This window comes from Canis aureus, chromosome 4 (assembly GCF_053574225.1).
Source record: "Canis aureus isolate CA01 chromosome 4, VMU_Caureus_v.1.0, whole genome shotgun sequence".
In the NCBI taxonomy this organism is placed as follows: Eukaryota; Metazoa; Chordata; class Mammalia; order Carnivora; family Canidae; genus Canis; species Canis aureus.
Window position 1 is genome coordinate 41834636 of NC_135614.1, and position 18816 is coordinate 41853451.

At 38.2% G+C, this 18816-nt stretch overlaps 1 protein-coding gene across 6 annotated transcripts in view; it reads left to right on the forward strand.

Moving 5' to 3' along the window:
- UBTD2 (ubiquitin domain containing 2) overlaps window positions 1-18816 on the forward strand; it is a 73791-nt gene that overhangs the window by 18761 nt on the left and 36214 nt on the right. The window contains exon 2 of one of the 6 annotated variants that reach the window (XM_077895531.1): window positions 18644-18718. The exons of the other annotated variants lie outside the window; for them this stretch is intronic. The gene's annotated coding sequence lies outside the window, so the exon portion shown is untranslated. The remainder of the gene's footprint in view (window positions 1-18643; window positions 18719-18816) is intronic. 6 annotated transcript variants of the gene reach the window in all.

Genomic DNA, 18816 nt, shown 5'->3' on the forward strand with positions numbered 1-18816 from the left:
TGCTGAGCCCCCTGGGCTGCCCAAAATATTTCAGTTTTTTGCCTACAGTTGGGGCACACTTGTGTTAGGTTTAAACTTTGGAAGTTCAGACAGGAATTGCTTAACGGAAAAGAGATGTTGTGTTTGAAAGATTGGACCATGGCTTATGAAGGAAGAACCAGAATCAGATGAGATGCTAGTAGGTGAGGTCTGGTTGTCGGTCCTGTTTAGTCTGACTTCTGGGCTAGATTGAGATGAAACATAAATGTCAATGAAAGATCTTTGCATCTAGTGAGCAGGGCTTGGCTTCTTTCCTTTTCAAAACTTTTGACCTATTTACTTGGAATGTAAATAAATATTTGCTGTGAAGTGCTTTTTCGTAATAGTTCTTAAAAATAGTGTGGCCCCTCCCCATTTTTTTAAATTGCTTTTTGAAATTATTTACTTGTTTATGTCCTGTCTTATCTCACAACATTGTAAGCTATGTGAAGTGGGCCTTGTCTGATTTCTTCTTCATTGTATCCTTAGAATCTAGTATAATTCATGATATGTGTGTATTAAATAGTTCCTGATTGAACAAATATGTGAGATAATGGATAGTTGCGGCTGTTTTATCACTTAGAGAATGAAAAGTTTACTACTTGGCTTTAATTATTTAATTTGATTTTTGGATGAAATTATTTTACTAGTTCCTTAGTTACAACTAAAGCCCATTATCTTTAGGGATTCCTCATGATAATTAACCCTGAGAATAGATTCTTATTTGCCCATTTGATGAAAGGAGGCAGTAATCTAATTTGCTTATTAAGGTCTCCCTCCTCATTTTGTGTTTATTTGTGTGTTACTTCTGTCATCCATAGTAAACCTACTCGTGATTTGAATTGCTTTGCATATGAAAAGAGTAGTTAATTATATTTATTGCCCAACCAGCCCAGTAGAATTGTTAGGCTGCTCTTGAGCTGAATCTCTGCTTACATTGAATGCTGCAGAAATCCAGTTTTCACATACAGGTTATAAAGTATTAACAGAGAGTAATGAAGAGACAGTTTATGAGTTCTCTGAATTTAGGGGGTTTTGTTTATTTGTTATGTTGAGTTTTTTTCAGCAGACGTTTTGGCAGATGTTGGAGGAGGGCAAAATCTAGGGACAAGTTGTAGGATGAAACTGATATTTGAAAAATTTTTTTAAAGATTTTATTATTTATGAGAGACAGAGGCAGAGATATAGGCAGAGGGAGAAGTAGGTTCCCCACCGGGAGCACAACGCGTGCTTCAATCCAGGACTCTGGGATCACTACCTGAGTGGAAGGCAGATGCTCAAGACCGAGCCACCCAGCCATCCCGATTTTTGAAGTATTTTACTAAAAACTAATTTCACTTTGGGGATTTAAATTACACTCCCATATAAAAAGTATAAGGAGCTTTGTTTTGGTGGAAATTTATTTAACTGTGCAAGTACAGTGTTATAATGTTTAACTTTTTAACACATGCCTTGTGTTACATTTAGTAATGCAAATTTCACACTTTTCATCCTGTTTTTACTTATCAAAATCTCCCTTCCTCACTGTGTTATTTGCACAACAAACGCATTGAGTATACCTGTGTAACATATTTGAACCTATATGTAATATCTCAGTAGGGCCTAGTACAGTGGCTTGTAAATAACAGTTACATAAGAAATACTTGTTGGAAAGCCTGGGTAGCTCAGCAGTTGAGCATCTGCCTTCAGCTCAGGGCATGATGCCAGGTCTGGGGATCAAGTCCCACATCCGGCTCCCTGCCGGGAGCCTGCTTCTCCCTCTGCCTATGTCTCTGCTTCTCTCTCTGTCTCTCATGAATAAATAAATAAAATCTTTAAAAAAATACTTGTTGAACAAGAGCTTGAAGTCATTAAAGTAATGGCTTTTCAATCGTTTAAGGTTCACAAATATAATTAACAAATATTTGGGAACCCTGGGTGGCGCAGCGGTTTGGCGCCTGCCTTTGGCCCAGGGCGCGATCCTGGAGACCCGGGATCGAATCCCACATCGGGCTCCCGGTGCATGGAGCCTGCTTCTCCCTCTGCCTGTGTCTCTGCCTCTCTCTCTCTCTCTCTCTCTCTGTGTGACTATCATAAATAAATAAAAATTAAAAAAAATATATTTGAGAAGAGCTACAATTATAATACATAATCTTTGTCTTTGTTGTAATTTTTATTTAAAAAAAATCTTCACATTTTCTTGATTCTTACAAGGACTCTTTGACTTTAAGGGAAGATTGGGTTAATGTTGTTTCACAGGGGAGGAAACTGAGGCACAGAGAAGTTTTCATATGAATAAGGAATAAAAAGAGTATCCCAGACTGTAAGCTTCTTCTGTTTTCTAACTCAGTATTCTTTCCACAGATGATGAGGGGTTTTGGTTGACTTTTCTTTCCTTGCAGAAGTGTGTGTATTTTTCCTTTGTGGCAGTAAACATAGTTGAGTTGTAATTAATGGGATGTGTTTCTTAAGAATTCTTGTGTTCACTCTTGTGTCCAAAATGGAGATGGCAGGGATCCCTGGGTGGCGCAGCGGTTTGGCGCCTGCCTTTGGCCCAGGGCGCGATCCTGGAGACCCGGGATCGAATCCCACATCGGGCTCCCGGTGCATGGAGCCTGCTTCTCCCTCTGCGTATGTCTCTGCCTCTCTCTCTCTCTCTCTCTCTGTGTGTGACTATCATAAATAAATAAAAATTTAAAAAAAAAAAAATGGAGATGGCAGCAGTAAAAAATGAGGTGGGTAATTGTCTTTTATCTTAGTCAATAAATTATATTGCTTTTCACAAGATAAAAATTTTGAACTAAGATCTTAATCATCTAAAATTGGATTAAATTTAGGGGAAAAATGTTAATCTTGTTCATCTTTTGTGCCTCTTTATTTTGTTATTTCACTTTTACCCCTACCTTCTAATCCAGAATGAATTTTTTAGCTTAAAACTCAGTTTATTCAAACTTCAGTTTAACTTTGTGGGGAAACAAGTTTCCTTAAAATATAGGAAAAGAAGGATTTGTCTAATCTGAAGAAAGCTTAATAAAGCTTTTCTAGGCCTGTGCTCTGAAATCACCTATAGTATATAGAATATTGGAAAATCTGTCTGTCTCAGCTCACTCACCCGAAGGGGTGAGTTGACAGATTGCCTGAACTTTCTTTCTGATTGGTATATCCAGCACTTAAAGGATGGGGATTGGAACCCAGAAGTGAATGAGCGTTTGTATTTAAAATGTCAGCATATGAACGTTTGGTGTACCACCTTCTGGTTTTATAGTTGGTAAAAGGAACAGAGACCCCCATCTCCTGAATGTGTCTTGCTCAGAAGGGGGAAGGGAAACCTATATTGGTCCCCTAAAACAGTTTCATTCTGGTAGCTTATGTTTTTTCTGGCAGTCACCAATATATATCTGCCATGAACTTTGGTTATCCTGGAAATAATTTTAACTTGATTAAAAAGCTTTTAGGCTACCTGGGTGGCTCAGTCCATTAGGTGTCTCTGCCTTCTGCTCGGTCATGATCCCAGGGTCCTGGGATGGAGCCCTGCATCCTGCATCGGGTCCCTGCTCATTAGGGAGTCTGCTTCTCACTCTCCCTCTGCTTGCGCTCTCTTTTTCTCAATAAATACATACATACAGACTTACATAAAATCTTAAAAAAAAAAACAACAAAAACTATTGGGCCTATAATCACTGTTGTATTGCCAAAAATTAACACACATGGACCTATTGAACACACCCTTCTGTGAATTTAGATTTTGCTGCTCTGAGTTTGTGATGTTTGCATCATGTTGTTGATACCTCTCTCTTATTAAATGACTCCAAGTAGTTTATACATCCTTTAAAGTCTCATAATTGGGCAGCCCTGGTGGCTCAGCAGTTTAGCCCCTGCCTTCAGCCCAGGGCGTGATCCTGGAATCCCCGGATTGAGTCCCACATCGGGCTCCCTGCATGGAGCCTGCTTCTCTCTCTGTCTCTCATGAATAAATAAAATCTTTAAAAAAAATAAAATAAAGTCTCATAATTTTGAAGTGAAAAATTGAATGTGTTTACTACATATATGTAGGATATAATGAAAAGGAACTTGAGAAACAATGAAATGATACCCAGTACTTTTGGAATGAACATCGAATAAGACACTTCAGCTGTAATGAGCTCTCAGAATGGGCAAAATTACTTATCCGTTGTTGAATGAAATGTAATACCCTTGGAAGCAAGAAGAAGACTGTCTTTTTGTGTGGGATGTGTTATGGGATAGAAAATAGGTTCTTGTGTTTGTATTTTTGTTTTCTATTTACCTATACTAAATATACTGACTAGAAATTACAATGTAACTACATAGGGCAAACAAATGACTGAAAAGCATTTAACTTTTTCTTTTTTTTCTGTAACAATTGATCCTTAAGCATTTTAAGCCAAGAATAATAAACAGGGACAGAACAACACTTCAGTGGTAAAGATAGGTTTTTCAGTTTGGAGTAAGGATGAATACTAAAAGCCTAAATACTAATAAAAGAATGAGAAATTCCACCATTATTAAAAAAGGAGGAAAAAGGAGTTTTCAGATGAAACATTGGGGAGATTAGAGAAAATTAAGATGTAGAATATTTTAGTATATGTGCTGCTGAAGTGAGCACTAAGATTTAGAATAAAATTCAGGGATCCCTGGGTGGCTCAGCGGTTTAGCGCCTGCCTTTGGCCCAGGGCGCGATCCTGGAGTCCCCGGATCGAGTCCCACATTGGGCTCCCTGCATGGAGCCTGCTTCTCCCTCCTCCTGTGTCTCTGCCTCTCTCTCTCTCTATGTCTATCATAAATGAATAAATCTTTAAAAAAAAAGATTTAGAATAAAATTCAGCTTCCGTTGAGAAATAATTCTGCTTTAATAATAGTATAAAACATTGGCAGGTTATTTTGTACTGAAGTCTTGGGGGAAAATGCTATACAATTTAATGAGTAGGAAAGTATTGACTAATGATATCTTTACATTTATTCCTGATACAGTCTAAAAGCTACTTACAACATTGCTAAACTAAATCACCCTGGTCAGAAGTTCAGACTGGAGCATTTGTTTTTTTGTTTTGTTTTGTTTTGTTAGACTGGAACATTTGTAAGATTACTTTGCCTTCTACATGAGAAAGGAGAGTAATTGAAGCTTTTGATTCCTATGTGTGTGTGGATACAAATGTGTTCGTTATATATAATATACGTATATAAATATATACATAAAACATATAGTATATATTATTTTTGTATATTCATTTTTATACAGTCTCTTGTTTTATAGGAGAACTGTAGGTCTAATCTTTTCTTACTGTATATGTTTGTGGTCATTTAACAAACTTTAACTTTATTAAAAAATTTTAAAAGTTAAAAAGCATGTATAAGAAAAGTAAATCACATTTATGCTACCACATAACATAAACATTTTTGTGTACATTCTTTCATACTCAGGTTGCATGCTGTATGTATAAAAAACAGCAAAAATTATGATCAGAGCAGGGCACCTGGGTGGCTCAGTGTTTGAGCGTCTGTCTGCCTTTGGCTCAGGTCACCATCCCAGTGTCCTGGGATCAAGTCCTGCATCAGGGACTTGGGAGCATGGTTTCCCTATGCCTGTGTCTCGCCTCTTTCTCTGTCTCTCATGCATAAATCTTTTTTAAAAAATTATATGTTCAGGGGACGCCTGGGTGGCTCAGCGGTTAAGTGTCTGCCTTCTGCTCAGGGCGTGATCCTGGGGTTCTGGGATCAAGTCCCCCATCAGGCTCCCTGCATGGAGCCTGCTTCTCCCTCTGTCTGTGTCTCTACCTTTCTCTGTGTGTCTCTCATGAATAAATAAAAAATCTAAAAAAAAAAAAATTGTATGTTCAGAGAAATGTGAAGTGCTTTTTGGAGTCATTGTAGCTATACTTCTAGAGCAGTTATGGCTTATAGAGTTTGACTTTACTGATGTTCTGGGATATGATGGAAATATCATAGTTAGCTTTTCATTTTGGGAGGGGTTATCAATATTTTTTCTGAAATTGACCTGGCTGTGTGTTTTGAAATTTAAGAATTAGTAGAGTCACCACAGTGAAGTGAGAAACACACATACCAGGACTTAATCTGAGGAAATGCAATGTAAACCAGAGCTAAAGGAGATACCCTGGTATAATTGGGCAAGTTTCCCATGGTATTTATGTGGGCAGTTTGTAAGAATGTAGTATTGCTTATGATATTGTTCTTCTGCATTGTGCAGTTAAATAAGCCAAAAGTAAATCTTGGAGTTTTATAATGGTAATAGCCATAGATGGAATTTTTAAAATTTTATTTATTTATTTATTTTGGAATTTTAAAAATTTAAATGACATCCAAGATCTGTCCCTTGGGACACCTGGGTGGCTCAATGGTTGAGCGTCTGCCTTCGGCTTGGGTTGTGGTCCCAGGGTCCTGGGATCGAGTCCTGCATCAGGTTTTCCACAGTTAAACTTTTGTATAAGTTGGTGGAGAGAGAGAATTTGATGACTGAATCCTAGTTCTGCCTTTACAGATTTTGTGGCAAAATCTTGAACAAGCCAAAATACCATATGTTCTATAGTTCCAATGAACATACTCTTTGATTCTGACCTGTTCTTTTTTTCTTTTTCTGACCTGTTCTTAAAAGTAAGAGGGCTTTGATTGCATTTAGAAACCCATTAAAAGAAAAGGACTTGGCAAATGAGTATAATTCAAGTAACCATATTTACCCACATTTTTGCCAATTTTTCAAGCAAAGGAGACTTCAGGTTGAAAATGGAGACCCTTCTTGAATAGAGTCTTATGGATCACTGGTGTCTTAGGAAACTGTATTTTTCTTGACAGTGCCTTGGTACAGGCATCAGCATGCTTTTGGTAACTGGTGTATGCTGTCTGGAAAATAGCAGGTAGTTGGGCGTTTAAGATTCATGCCAACTTGCTGTGCCATCCTAAGTACTTGTTCACACCTTTAACCTTATAGGTCCCTGCGACCTGACAAATAGATTATCATGAGGTTCCCTTTGAGAGGGTAGGTGAAAGTTGAACAGTTAACCCAGTATGTCTTTTTTTTTTTTTTTTTTTTTTTAAGATTTATTTATTTATTCAGAGAGAGGGAGAAGCAGGCTCCATGCAGGAAGCCTGACGTGGGACTCGATCCCCGGTCTCCAGGATCACGCCCTAGGCTGCGGGTGGCACTAAACCGCTGCACCACTGGGGCTGCCCTAACCCAGTAAGTCTTTTTTTTTTTTTTTTTTTAATTTATTTTTTATTGGTGTTCAATTTACTAACATACAGAATAACACCCAGTGCCCGTCACCCATTCACTCCCACCCCCCGCCCTCCTCCCCTTCTACCACCCCTAGTTCGTTTCCCAGAGTTAGCAGTCTTTACGTTCTGTCTCCCTTTCTGATATTTCCCACACATTTCTTCTCCCTTCCCTTATATTCCCTTTCACTATTATTTATATTCCCCAAATGAATGAGAACATATAATGTTTGTCCTTCTCCGACTGACTTACTTCACTCAGCATAATACCCTCCAGTTCCATCCACGTTGAAGCAAATGGTAGGTATTTGTCATTTCTAATAGCTGAGTAATATTCCATTGTATACATAAACCACATCTTCTTTATCCACTCATCTTTCGTTGGACACCGAGGCTCCTTCCACAGTTTGGCTATCGTGGCCATTGCTGCTAGAAACATCGGGGTGCAGGTGTCCCGGCGTTTCATTGCATTTGTATCTTTGGGGTAAATCCCCAACAGTGCAATTGCTGGGTCGTAGGGCAGGTGTATTTTTAACTGTTTGAGGAACCTCCACACAGTTTTCCAGAGTGGCTGCACCAGTTCACATTCCCACCAACAGTGTAAGAGGGTTCCCTTTTCTCCGCATCTTCTCCAACATTTGTTGTTTCCTGCCTTGTTAATTTTCCCCATTCTCACTGGTGTGAGGTGGTATCTCATTGTAGTTTTGATTTGTATTTCCCTGATGGCAAGTGATGCAGAACATTTTCTCATATGCATGTTGGCCATGTCTATGTCTTCCTCTGTGAGATTTCTGTTCATGTCTTTTGCCCATTTCATGATTGGATTGTTTGTTTCTTTGGTGTTGAGTTTAATAAGTTCTTTATAGATCTTGGAAACTAGCCCTTTATCTGATATGTCATTTGCAAATATCTTCTCCCATTCTGTAGGTTGTCTTTGAGTTTTGTTGACTGTATCCTTTGCTGTGCAAAAGCTTCTTATCTTGATGAAGTCCCAATAGTTCATTTTTGCTTTTTTTTCTTTTGCCTTTGTGGATGTATCTTGCAAGAAGTTACTATGGCCGAGTTCAAAAAGGGTGTTGCCTGTGTTCTTCTCTAGGATTTTGATGGAATCTTGTCTCACATTTAGATCTTTCATCCATTTTGAGCTTATCTTTGTGTATGGTGAAAGAGAGTGGTCTAGTTTCATTCTTCTGCATGTGGATGTCCAATTTTCCCAGCACCATTTATTGAAGAGACTGTCTTTCTTCCAATGGATAGTCTTTCCTCCTTTATCGAATATTAGTTGCCCATAAAGTTCAGGGTCCACTTCTGGATTCTCTATTCTGTTCCACTGATCTATGTGTCTGTTTTTGTGCCAGTACCACACTGTCTTGATGACCACAGCTTTGTAGTACAACCTGAAATCTGGCATTGTGATGCCCCCAGATATGGTTTTCTTTTTTAAAATTCCCCTGGCTATTTACAATTGCACCCAAAAGCATAAGATACCTAGGAATAAACCTAACCAAAGATGTAAAGGATCTATACCCTCAAAACTATAGAACACTTCTGAAAGAAATTGAGGAGGACACAAAGAGATGGAAAAATATTCCATGCTCATGGATTGGCAGAATTAATATTGTGAAAATGTCAATGTTACCCAGGGCAATATACACGTTTAATGCAATCCCTATCAAAATACCATGGACTTTCTTCAGAGAGTTAGAACAAATTATTTTAAGATTTGTGTGGAATCAGAAAAGACCCCAGTAAGTCTTAAAGCCGTGATGCAGGGCAGCCTTGGTGGCTCAGCAGTTTAGCGCCACCTTCAGCCCAGGGCGTGATCCTGGAGACCTGGGATTGAGTCCCATGTTGAGCTCCCTGCATGGAGCCTGCTTCTCCCTCTGCCTGTGTTTCTGCCTCTCTCTCCGTGTCTCTCATGAATAAATAAATAAAATATTTAATTAAAAAAAAACAACAACCATGATTCAGTATAGGCTTAGTGGCTAAGAATATGAAACTTGGAGTCCATCAATCTGGGTTTGAATCTCAGCTGTATCAGTTAGCTTTATGATCTTTGGGAGGTTTTTTATTTTTATTAATTTAACAAACATTTAGGTATTTTTTTTATGCTAGAAAATGTTCTAAATTTGTGAGGAATATTGCCTCATTAAATCTTTGTAACAATCCAATTAGACTTATTATTGTCATTTCCCTTATCGTCTTCCTTACCTAAGTATTTTACCTTTTGTTTCCTCATTTTAAGATGGAGATTATACTGGAGTTGAGAGCATTCTGTAGGACAGTATATAGATAAATAGCACTCTACACAGTAGCTGGGCTGTAGTTATTCTCTGTTGATTTACTATTTCTGAGAAAAGCAACATTTTGTGACAAACTGCTAACTTCTATACCCATGATGGTATAATTAGAGTAACAGGGTTCATTCCCTGCAGGGTCTTCTAAATGCTTACAGAAACATTCCTGCAAATTCCTGAAGAGTTTTGAATTGGTTGAGGAAAGTCTCAAAAAAAAAAAAAAAAAAAAATCTCCCTCCATCTAGACACAGTCCACACCTTTACAGTGTTCTGCGTCTTTGGGCTTAGTGAGATCTAGGTTAATGTCATTGTTGCTCTCCAAAATCCAAATCTGTATCCAAGGAATTATCAAAGGGCCACAGGTCTTTTTTGTTTGTTTTACTTTATTTTAAAATAATATCAGACTTAAAGGTGCAAAAATGGTAGGAAGAAGTTTTGTATATCCTTCATTCAGGTTTCCTCAAATGTTACATTTTATCACATCTGCTTTGATAATCTTAATTTATATATTTACAAATGTGTAAATACTTATATCTTGAACCATCTGATTAAGTTGCAGATAGGAAACCTTTTTACCCCAAATGCTTAAGTGTGTATTTCCTTTTTTCTTTTTTTTAAGATTTTTTATTTATTCATTTGAGAGAGACAGAACAAGAGCACAAGCAGTGGGGAGAACCAGAAAGAGAGGGAGAAGCAGACTCTCTGCTAAGTAGGGAGCCTGACACGGGGCACAGTCCCAGGAACTGGGAATCCTGACCTGAGCCGAAGGCAGATGCTTAACCAACTGAGCCACTCAGGCGCCCCCCTTAAGTGTATTTCAGAAGAGCAAGGACATTCTTTTATATAACCACAATACAGTTACCAAAATCAGGGCATTAATATTGATATAATGCTAATACTTGCTCTGTTGATTTTACTCAGTTTCATCATTGTCTTCACTGATATTCAAAGAAAATCTCCCAGAATCGTGCATTTAGTTGTCATATCTCTTTAGTCCATTTTAATCTGGAGCAATTCTGGAGATGTTTTAATGACCTTGTTATTTTGAAATGTACAGGCCAGTTATTTTGCAGAGAGTTTATTATTTGAATTTGTCTGATGTTTCATTATGCTTGAATTCCTCATGATTGTATAGTTCAGGCTAGAATACCGCAGAGATTGTGTCCTTCTCAGTGCATAATGTCAGGAGTCACATAATGTCTGTTTTTCCATTATTGGTGATGTTAATTTTGATCACTTATGGTGCCAGCCATGTTTTTTCATGTAACTTTTTCCCTGTGCAAATAAGTATCTAGTAAGAGGATTGAGTTTATGTAAATATTTTGTTTCTTATCAAACAGGTACTAGCTTTATCCATTGATAATCCCTTTTTTAAGGTTTTATTTATTTATTCATGAGAAACAGAGAGAGAGAGAGAGAGAGAGAGGCAGAGACACAGGCAGAGGAGAAGCAGGCTCCATGCAGGGAGCCTGACGTGGGACTCGATCCTGGCTCTCCAGGATCATGCCCTGGGCCAAAGGTGGTGCTAAACTGCTGAGCACCCAAGCTGCCCTATCCATTGATAATTCTTGCCTCAAATAATTTTTGGTGGTTGTCAAATGGTGATTTTTTAAAATTTCATGACTTTTATGATTATTAATAATTATATGTATTTTTAAAGATATTATTTATTTGAGCAGGGGCAGAAGGAGAAGCAGACTCCACTGGTGAGCAGAGAGCCTGATGGGGGCTCAATCCCAGGACACTGGGATCATCACCTGAGGTGAAGGCGGGTGCTTAACAAAATGAGCCACCCAGCTGCCCCAATAATTTCATAATTATTAAATTTAATGTAAGAAAACCCTTTTGTCTTCCACATTCATTTACTTAGAGTTAGTATGGACTTCACTTTTCTGTTTTATTCTGAGCTATATTTCTTTTACTGTTGTTATTTATTTTGATGCTTAAATTGTGCCATATTGGCCAGTGGGAGCTCCTCCAAGCTGGCCACTGTGTTCTTTTGACATGCCTTCATTAGTTGTTGAGCACTTCTTTGTTTTCTGGCATAACAAGATATTTCAGGCTCATCTTGTATTTTTACTTGTCAGAGCCCTGAAATCAGCTAGGGATCCCTGGTTCCTTTCAGTGGAGAATGATATTTGGAAGCCAGGATCTACATTCCAGGTGTATTTGGTGCTATTGGAGTGTCACTGCCTCTAGGTTGTCTCAGTGAAAAGAGCTAGGATAGATACAGATACATAGATATATAGTTAAAGATGCAGATTCTAGCATGTATAGGATATATATACAATGTATAGGGCATATGCATATCCTATGTATATATTAAGGGGGAAATACAGATAGATATAGACATGTGTCTGTCTCTTTATGTATAAAACATATATCTCTTTATGTATTAAAAACAATGAGTTCTGGACACCTGGGTGGCTCAGTGGTGAGCATCTGACGCCTTTGGCTCAGGGCATGATTCCAGGGTCCTGGGATCAAGTCCTGAATCCGGCTCCTGACATGGAGCCTGCTTCTCCCTCTACCTATGTATCTGCCTCTCTCTCTGTGTGTCTCTTATGAATGAATAAATAAAATCTTTAACAACAACAATAGTGAGTTCATAGTGATATCTGGCATTCTCCTGCCTATATTTATAATTGTCTCTCTGTGAAAAAACTTGACTCTCAGTTTCCACAATATATTTACTTATTTACTCAGTCTGAGAATACATATGATGTAGTTCTGGAATTGTTAATTCATTTTATTGTGAAAAGCAAAGCTACCAACTGGAGCTGTTTACAATTTTTTGTCTTTAGCTTAAGGGTAAAATCACTAACAAAATTCTGAAGTTTAGATTAGGTATACAGCCTTTAATATAATTAAGCTGATTACTTGAAATACAGTTAGATTCATCTGTTTCTTTTTGTGTTCCATTTGTAGTTTTCCTCCTTCTTTGTTGATTTTATTTAGAGTATGTGTAATATTAACATAGTTTTAAAAGTTAGATTGGACAAAAAGATATACTCAGGGAAGCATTACCTTTCCCATTTTTAGCTCTTACCCATCCTCCCCGCCCCCCCTTTAATATTTATTCATTCATGAGAGACAGAGAGGGAGGCAGAGACATATGGAGAAGCAGGCTCCCCGAGGAGCAGGGAGCCTGATGTGGAAATTAATCCCAAGACCCCAGGATCATGACCCAAGCAGAAGGCAGACACTTAACCGACTGAGCCACCCAGGTGCTGCCCCCTCCCCCCATTATTTCTTTTCTTGTTTCCGCCCACCCTGGTAAGTAACCAGTATTATTGGTTTCTGGTTTATCCTTCTGTTTCTTTTTGTATAAATGAACTATTACATATTTGGTTTCTTTCTTCCTTTTCTTTCCTTTTTCTTTCTCGTTTTTCTTTTTTCATTATAGGACTTCTTTTGAATAGTGAAAATTTGGTTCTCCCAACAGGGGTATTATACCTACCCTTCAGTGTATTTCTTGTCTTTTTTTTTTTCCCCCAATATTTCTTGTCCTTAAGATGACTCATCAACTTCACCTGCTCAGTATAGAGCTATGTAAATACATAGTGATTAAATGTAACTAGTTTTACATTTGACATTTTATATACAGTATTACTACTTTATAAATTATACCAGCATGCATACTGGTATATATGCTCTCAGATTTGGAATATCTCATAAAACTCGTTTGAAGTGAGATTAGTTTCTTTCCATTGTATGTAGTGCCTTTCTACATCAATGCAGATATTGCATAAATACAGATATTTAATGTTTTTATATATTCTTTTAAGTAGTTCAAACATGTCTGAACTAAATAAAAAGTTTTGAGTTCTCAAAGAATAGATACTGTGTGTGTGTGAGAGAGAGAAAGAGAGAGAGAGATTGCAGCTCACAGGTACTTAGAATGTACATTTTTGTTATTGAATCCTTTTTTTAAAAAAATATTTTTATAAGTTATTTATTTGACAGAGGGAGAAAGTAAGCACAAGCAGGGGGAGCAGCAAAGGAGAGGGAGAAGCTGGCTTCCCACAGAGTAGGGAGCCTGACCTGGGGCTTAATCCTAGGATGCTGGAATCACAACCTGAGGACCTGAGTCGAAGGCAGACTCCACTGACTGAGCCACACAGGAACCGCTAGTTATTGCATGTTACTGCTATAGGATCTCTCTCCCTCTCTGCTCTGTTTAAACAAGAATAGGAGTTTAATTCTTTCTTTGGCTTTCAGTGTTTCTTCATTGAGTGTGATATTAACTGTGGGTTTTTTATTTTTACTTTTTAAGGTTTTAATTTTCTTTTTTTTAATTTATTTATGATAGTCACAGAGAGAGAGAGAGAGAGAGGCAGAGACACAGGCAGAGGGAGAAGCAGGCTCCATGCACCGGGAGCCCGATGTGGGATTCCATCCCGGGTCTCCAGGATCGCGCCCTGGGCCAAAGGCAGGCGCCAAACCACTGCGCCACCCAGGGATCCCGTACTTTTTATGATTTTATTTATTTATTCATGAGAGACACAGAGAGAGAGAGAGGCAGAGACACAGGCGGAGGGAGAAGCAGGCTCCATGTGGGGAGTCTGACGTGGGACTCAATCCCGGGTCTCCAGGATCACGCCTTGGGCACGCCAAACCGCTGAGCCACCCGGGCTGCCCTGTGGGGTTTTTTATGAAGACCCTTTACCATTTTGTGGAAGTGCCCTAATCTTCCTAGCTTTATGAGGGCTTTTATCATGAAAGAATATTAAGTTTTATCTAGTGCTTTTTTTTTTTTTAATTTGTGTTCTTTATTTTTTAAGAGTTTATTTATTTATTCATGAGAGACACACAGAGAGAGAGAAAGAGAGAGAGGCAGAGACACAGGCAGAGGGAGAAGCAGGCTCCATGGAGGGAGCCCGACGTGGGACTCGATCCCCGGTCTCCAGGATCACGCCCTGGACCCAAGGCGGCGCTAAACCGCTGAGCCACCCGGGCTGCCCTTTTTTTTTTTTTTTGCATTCATAGAGATGATCGCATGTTTTTTCTTCCTTAATTCTATTAACATGGCATATTAATTCCATTGATTTTCTTATATTGAACCAGTCTTGCATTACTGGGACAAAGTCCACTTGGTCATGGTATTATATTCTGTTTATTATGCTGTTGAATTTGGTTTGCTAGTATTATGTTGAGAATTTTTGTATATCTTCTTATAGGATCTTGGTCTAATGTTTTCTTTCGGGGGGGGGGGGGTGGCGGTTGTTTGTAGTCATCTTTGTCTGGCTTTGGTTAGGGTAATGCTAGCCTCATAGAATGAGTTAGGAAGTATTCTCTACTCTTCTATTTTTTTGGAAGCATTTGAAAATGATTGGTGTTAATTCCTTAAATGTTTAGTAGAATTCACCAGCGACGTCATCCTGTTCTGGGCTTTTCTTCCTGGGGAGGTCTTTGATTATTGATTCAATCTCTTGTTATAGGTCTGTTGTTGTTCTTCCTCTTCCTCCTTCTCCTTCAATTTGTTTTCAGTAATCTCTACTCCCAGCGTGGAACTCAGACTCCTAACCCTAAGATCAAGAGTCGTATACTCCACTGACTGAGCCAGCCAGGCGCCCCTCTTTCTTCTTAAGTCAATTTTGATCATTTGTTTCTCAGTACTTGTCCATTTCATCTAGATCATTTAATTTGCTGGTGTACAACTAATTGTTCACAGTATTCTAGTTTTATAATCCTTTTTTATTTCTGTAAGGTCAGTAATACAATAATTGCACTTTTCTGATTTTTGTTATTTATGGCTTCTCTTATTCTTAATTGAGCTAAAAGTTTGACAATTTTGTTGATCTTTTCAAAGGACTAACTTTTGGCTTTATTGACTGTTTATCTCAGCTCTAATCTTTATTATTACCTTCCTTCTGCTAGCTTTGGGTTTACTTTGCTCATTTTTTAGTTCCTTAAGGTGTATAGTTAGGTTATTGAGTTCTTTCCCTCTGAGCATTGCTTTTCTATATCCCATAAGTTTTTGTATTTTGTGTTTCTGCTTTCATTTGTCTTTTCTCATTTCCTTGTGATTTTTTTATTTGATCCATCGGATATGAAGGTATTGTTTAATTTCCATATATTTGTGACTTTTCCAGTTTTCCTTCTTCATTCCGTTATGGTCAGAGAATATAGATTGTATGATTTGAGTCTTACTTTCATTGAGACTTGTTTTGTTACCTAACTTATTAGTCTATCCTGGAGAATTTCCATGTGCACTTAAGAAGACTATGTATTTTGCTCTTGTTGGGTGGAATGTTCTATATATCTGTTAGATTTAGTTGAATTATAGTATTATTCAAGTCATCTGTTTCTTTATTGATGTTTTGTCTAGATAGTCTATCCATCATTGAAAATGGAGATCCTGATTTCTAACAATGGTAGAATTTTCTCTCCAGTTCTGTCAGTATTTCCTTCATATGTTCTGGGACTCTGTTAAGGGCATATATGTTTATAAGTGCTATATCTAACTAATTAATTGATCTATTATAAAATATCCTTCTATGTCTCTAATAAAAATGTGTTATATAGTCTATTTTCTCTAACCACTCCAGCTCTCTTTTGGTGACTACTTGCACAGTATATCTTTTTCCATTTTTTGCCTTCAACTTAAGTGTGTTTTTCAATCTAAAGTGTCTCTTATGGGGTGCCTGGGTGACTCGGTGGTTGAGCATTTGCCTTTGCCTTAGGTCATGATCCTGGGGTCCTCAGATGAATCCTGTATCAGGCTCCCTACAGGCAATCTGCTTGCTTCTCCCTCTGCCTGTGTCTCTGCCTCTGTCTCTCACGAATAAGTAAATAAAATCTTTTAAAAAATAAAACTAAAATATTCCTTATAGACAGCATATAGTTCAATGATGGTTTTTTTGTCCGTTCTGTAAATTTCAACATTATTTTTAAGATTCAAAAAAAAACTTATTTTAAGTAATCTGTATACCCAATGTGGGGCAAACCTATACCCCCAAGATCAAGAGTTGCATACTCTATTGACTGAGCCAACCAGGTGCCCCTATAAATTTCAACATTTTCTTAAAATGCTTAATATTTATGTTTCATGTAATTACTAGTAAGATAGTATTTATACCTGCCATTTTGCTGGGTTTTTTGCTACATATCTTATTCCTTTTTTTCTTCTATCCCTCTATTCATGCTTTAGTTTGTATTAGATATTTTCTAGCGTATCATTTTAATTCCCTTGTAATTTCTTTTACCATATATTTGTGAGTCATTTTCCTAGTGGTTGCTCTGGAGATTATAATGAACGTCTTAATTTATAACAGTCTAGTTAAAATTGAAACCAGTCTAATGTCAATAACATATCAAAACTTTTATATAGTCTCTTCCACTTCCTCTTCATGTTGTTATTGACATATAAATAACATCTTTATACATTGTATGTACATAAAAACAGATTTATAATTATTGTTTTATACAATTTTTTAAATTTATTTTTTATTTTTTTTATTTATGATAGAGAGAGAGAGAGAGGCAGAGACACAGGCAGAGGGAGAAGCAGGCTCCATGCACCAGGAGCCCGACGTGGGACTTGATCCCGGGTCTCCAGGATCGCGCCCTGGACCAAAGGCAGGCGCCAAACTGCTGCGCCACCCAGGGATCCCTATATAATTTTTTTTTTTTTTTTTTTTTTTTATGATAGTCACAGAGAGAGAGAGAGAGGCAGAGACACAGTCAGAGGGAGAAGCAGGCTCCATACACCAGGAGCCCGATGTGGGATTCGATCCCGGGTCTCCAGTATCGCGCCCTGGGCCAAAGGCAGGCGCCAAACCGCTGCGCCACCCAGGGATCCCCCCTATACAATTTTTTAAAGATTTTATTTATTCATTCCTGACGGACAGAGAGAGAGAGGCAAAGGGAAAAGTAGGCTCTCCACAGGGAGCCCAATGTGGGACTGGAGCCCGATGTGGGATTCTGTGGGACTTGATCCGGATCCTGGAATCACACCCTAAGTCAAAGGCAGACACTCAACTGCCTCAATGGCCAGAGCCACCCAGGCATCCCTCCGATTGTCTTTTAAATCAAAAGACAGGATGGGTGCCTGGCTGGCTCAGTTGGTTAAGCATCTGACTCTTGATCTTAGCTCAGATCTCGACCTCAGGATTGTGAGTTCAAGCCACATATTGCCCTCCATGGAGGGTGTGGGGCCTACGTTAAAAAAAAAAAAAATCAAGTAGGAAACGATTTACATATTTGCTGGTTTTTTTTTTTTTTTTTTGGCTTTTTTTTTTTAAGATTTTATTTATTCATGAGAGACATGTCTGTGTAGAGAGAGAGAGAGAGAGAGAGGCAGAGAAGCAGGTTCCATGCAGAGAGCCCGATGCAGGACTTGATCCCGGGTCTCCAGGATCAGGCCCTGGGCTGAAGGCGGTGCTAAACTGCTGAGCCACCTGGGCTGCCCTATTTGCTGGCTTTTATATTGACCTGTGTGCATTTATATATGTAAGTACATAAATGCAAATTACATATTTACACATATAAATTTGCCTTTGCTGATGTTTTTCATTTCTTCATGTATGTTCAGGTTACTGGTGAGTATGCTTTTATTTCAGCCTGAAGGACTTCTTATAGTATATTTTGCAGAGCTAGCCTGCTAGCAAAAAATCCTCTTAGCTTTTGTTTATCTGGGAATGTTTTACTTGTTCCTTAATTTTCAAAATACACTTTTTCCTGGATATAGAATTCTTAATCGACTTTTCATTATTTTGAATTTGCCATCTCACTGCCTTCTATCCTCCATGCCTTCTGATGAGAAATCAGTTGTTGAACTTCTGAGGATGTCTTATATGTGATGAGTCCCTTTATTGTTCTTTCAAGATCTCTATGTTTGGCTTTTGACAGTTTAAAGATGTCTGATGTGTCTAGGTAGGGATTTCAGAATTTGTTACTGTACTTGCTATGTAGTTCGACGTTTTGCGTTATGTATAAGAAGTTTTGCACCACCTTTATTTCCAGTACTCCTTCCACCTTTTTCTCTCCCTTCTAGGACTCACATTATGTGTACATATTGGTAATCTTAATAGTCACCCCATTTGTCCAGGTCTCTTGACAAGGCTTTGTTCATTTTCCTTCGTTTTTTTAATGTTCCTCAGACTAGATCATCTCAACGGGCCTATCTTCATGTTCACTGACTGCTGCCTGCTCAGATCTGCTGCTGAGGCTCTCTGGTGAATTTTTTATTTGTTATTGCACTTTTCAACTCCATGATTGATTGATTGATTGATAACAGACAGAGAGAGAAGAGAGGCAGAGACACAGGCAGAGG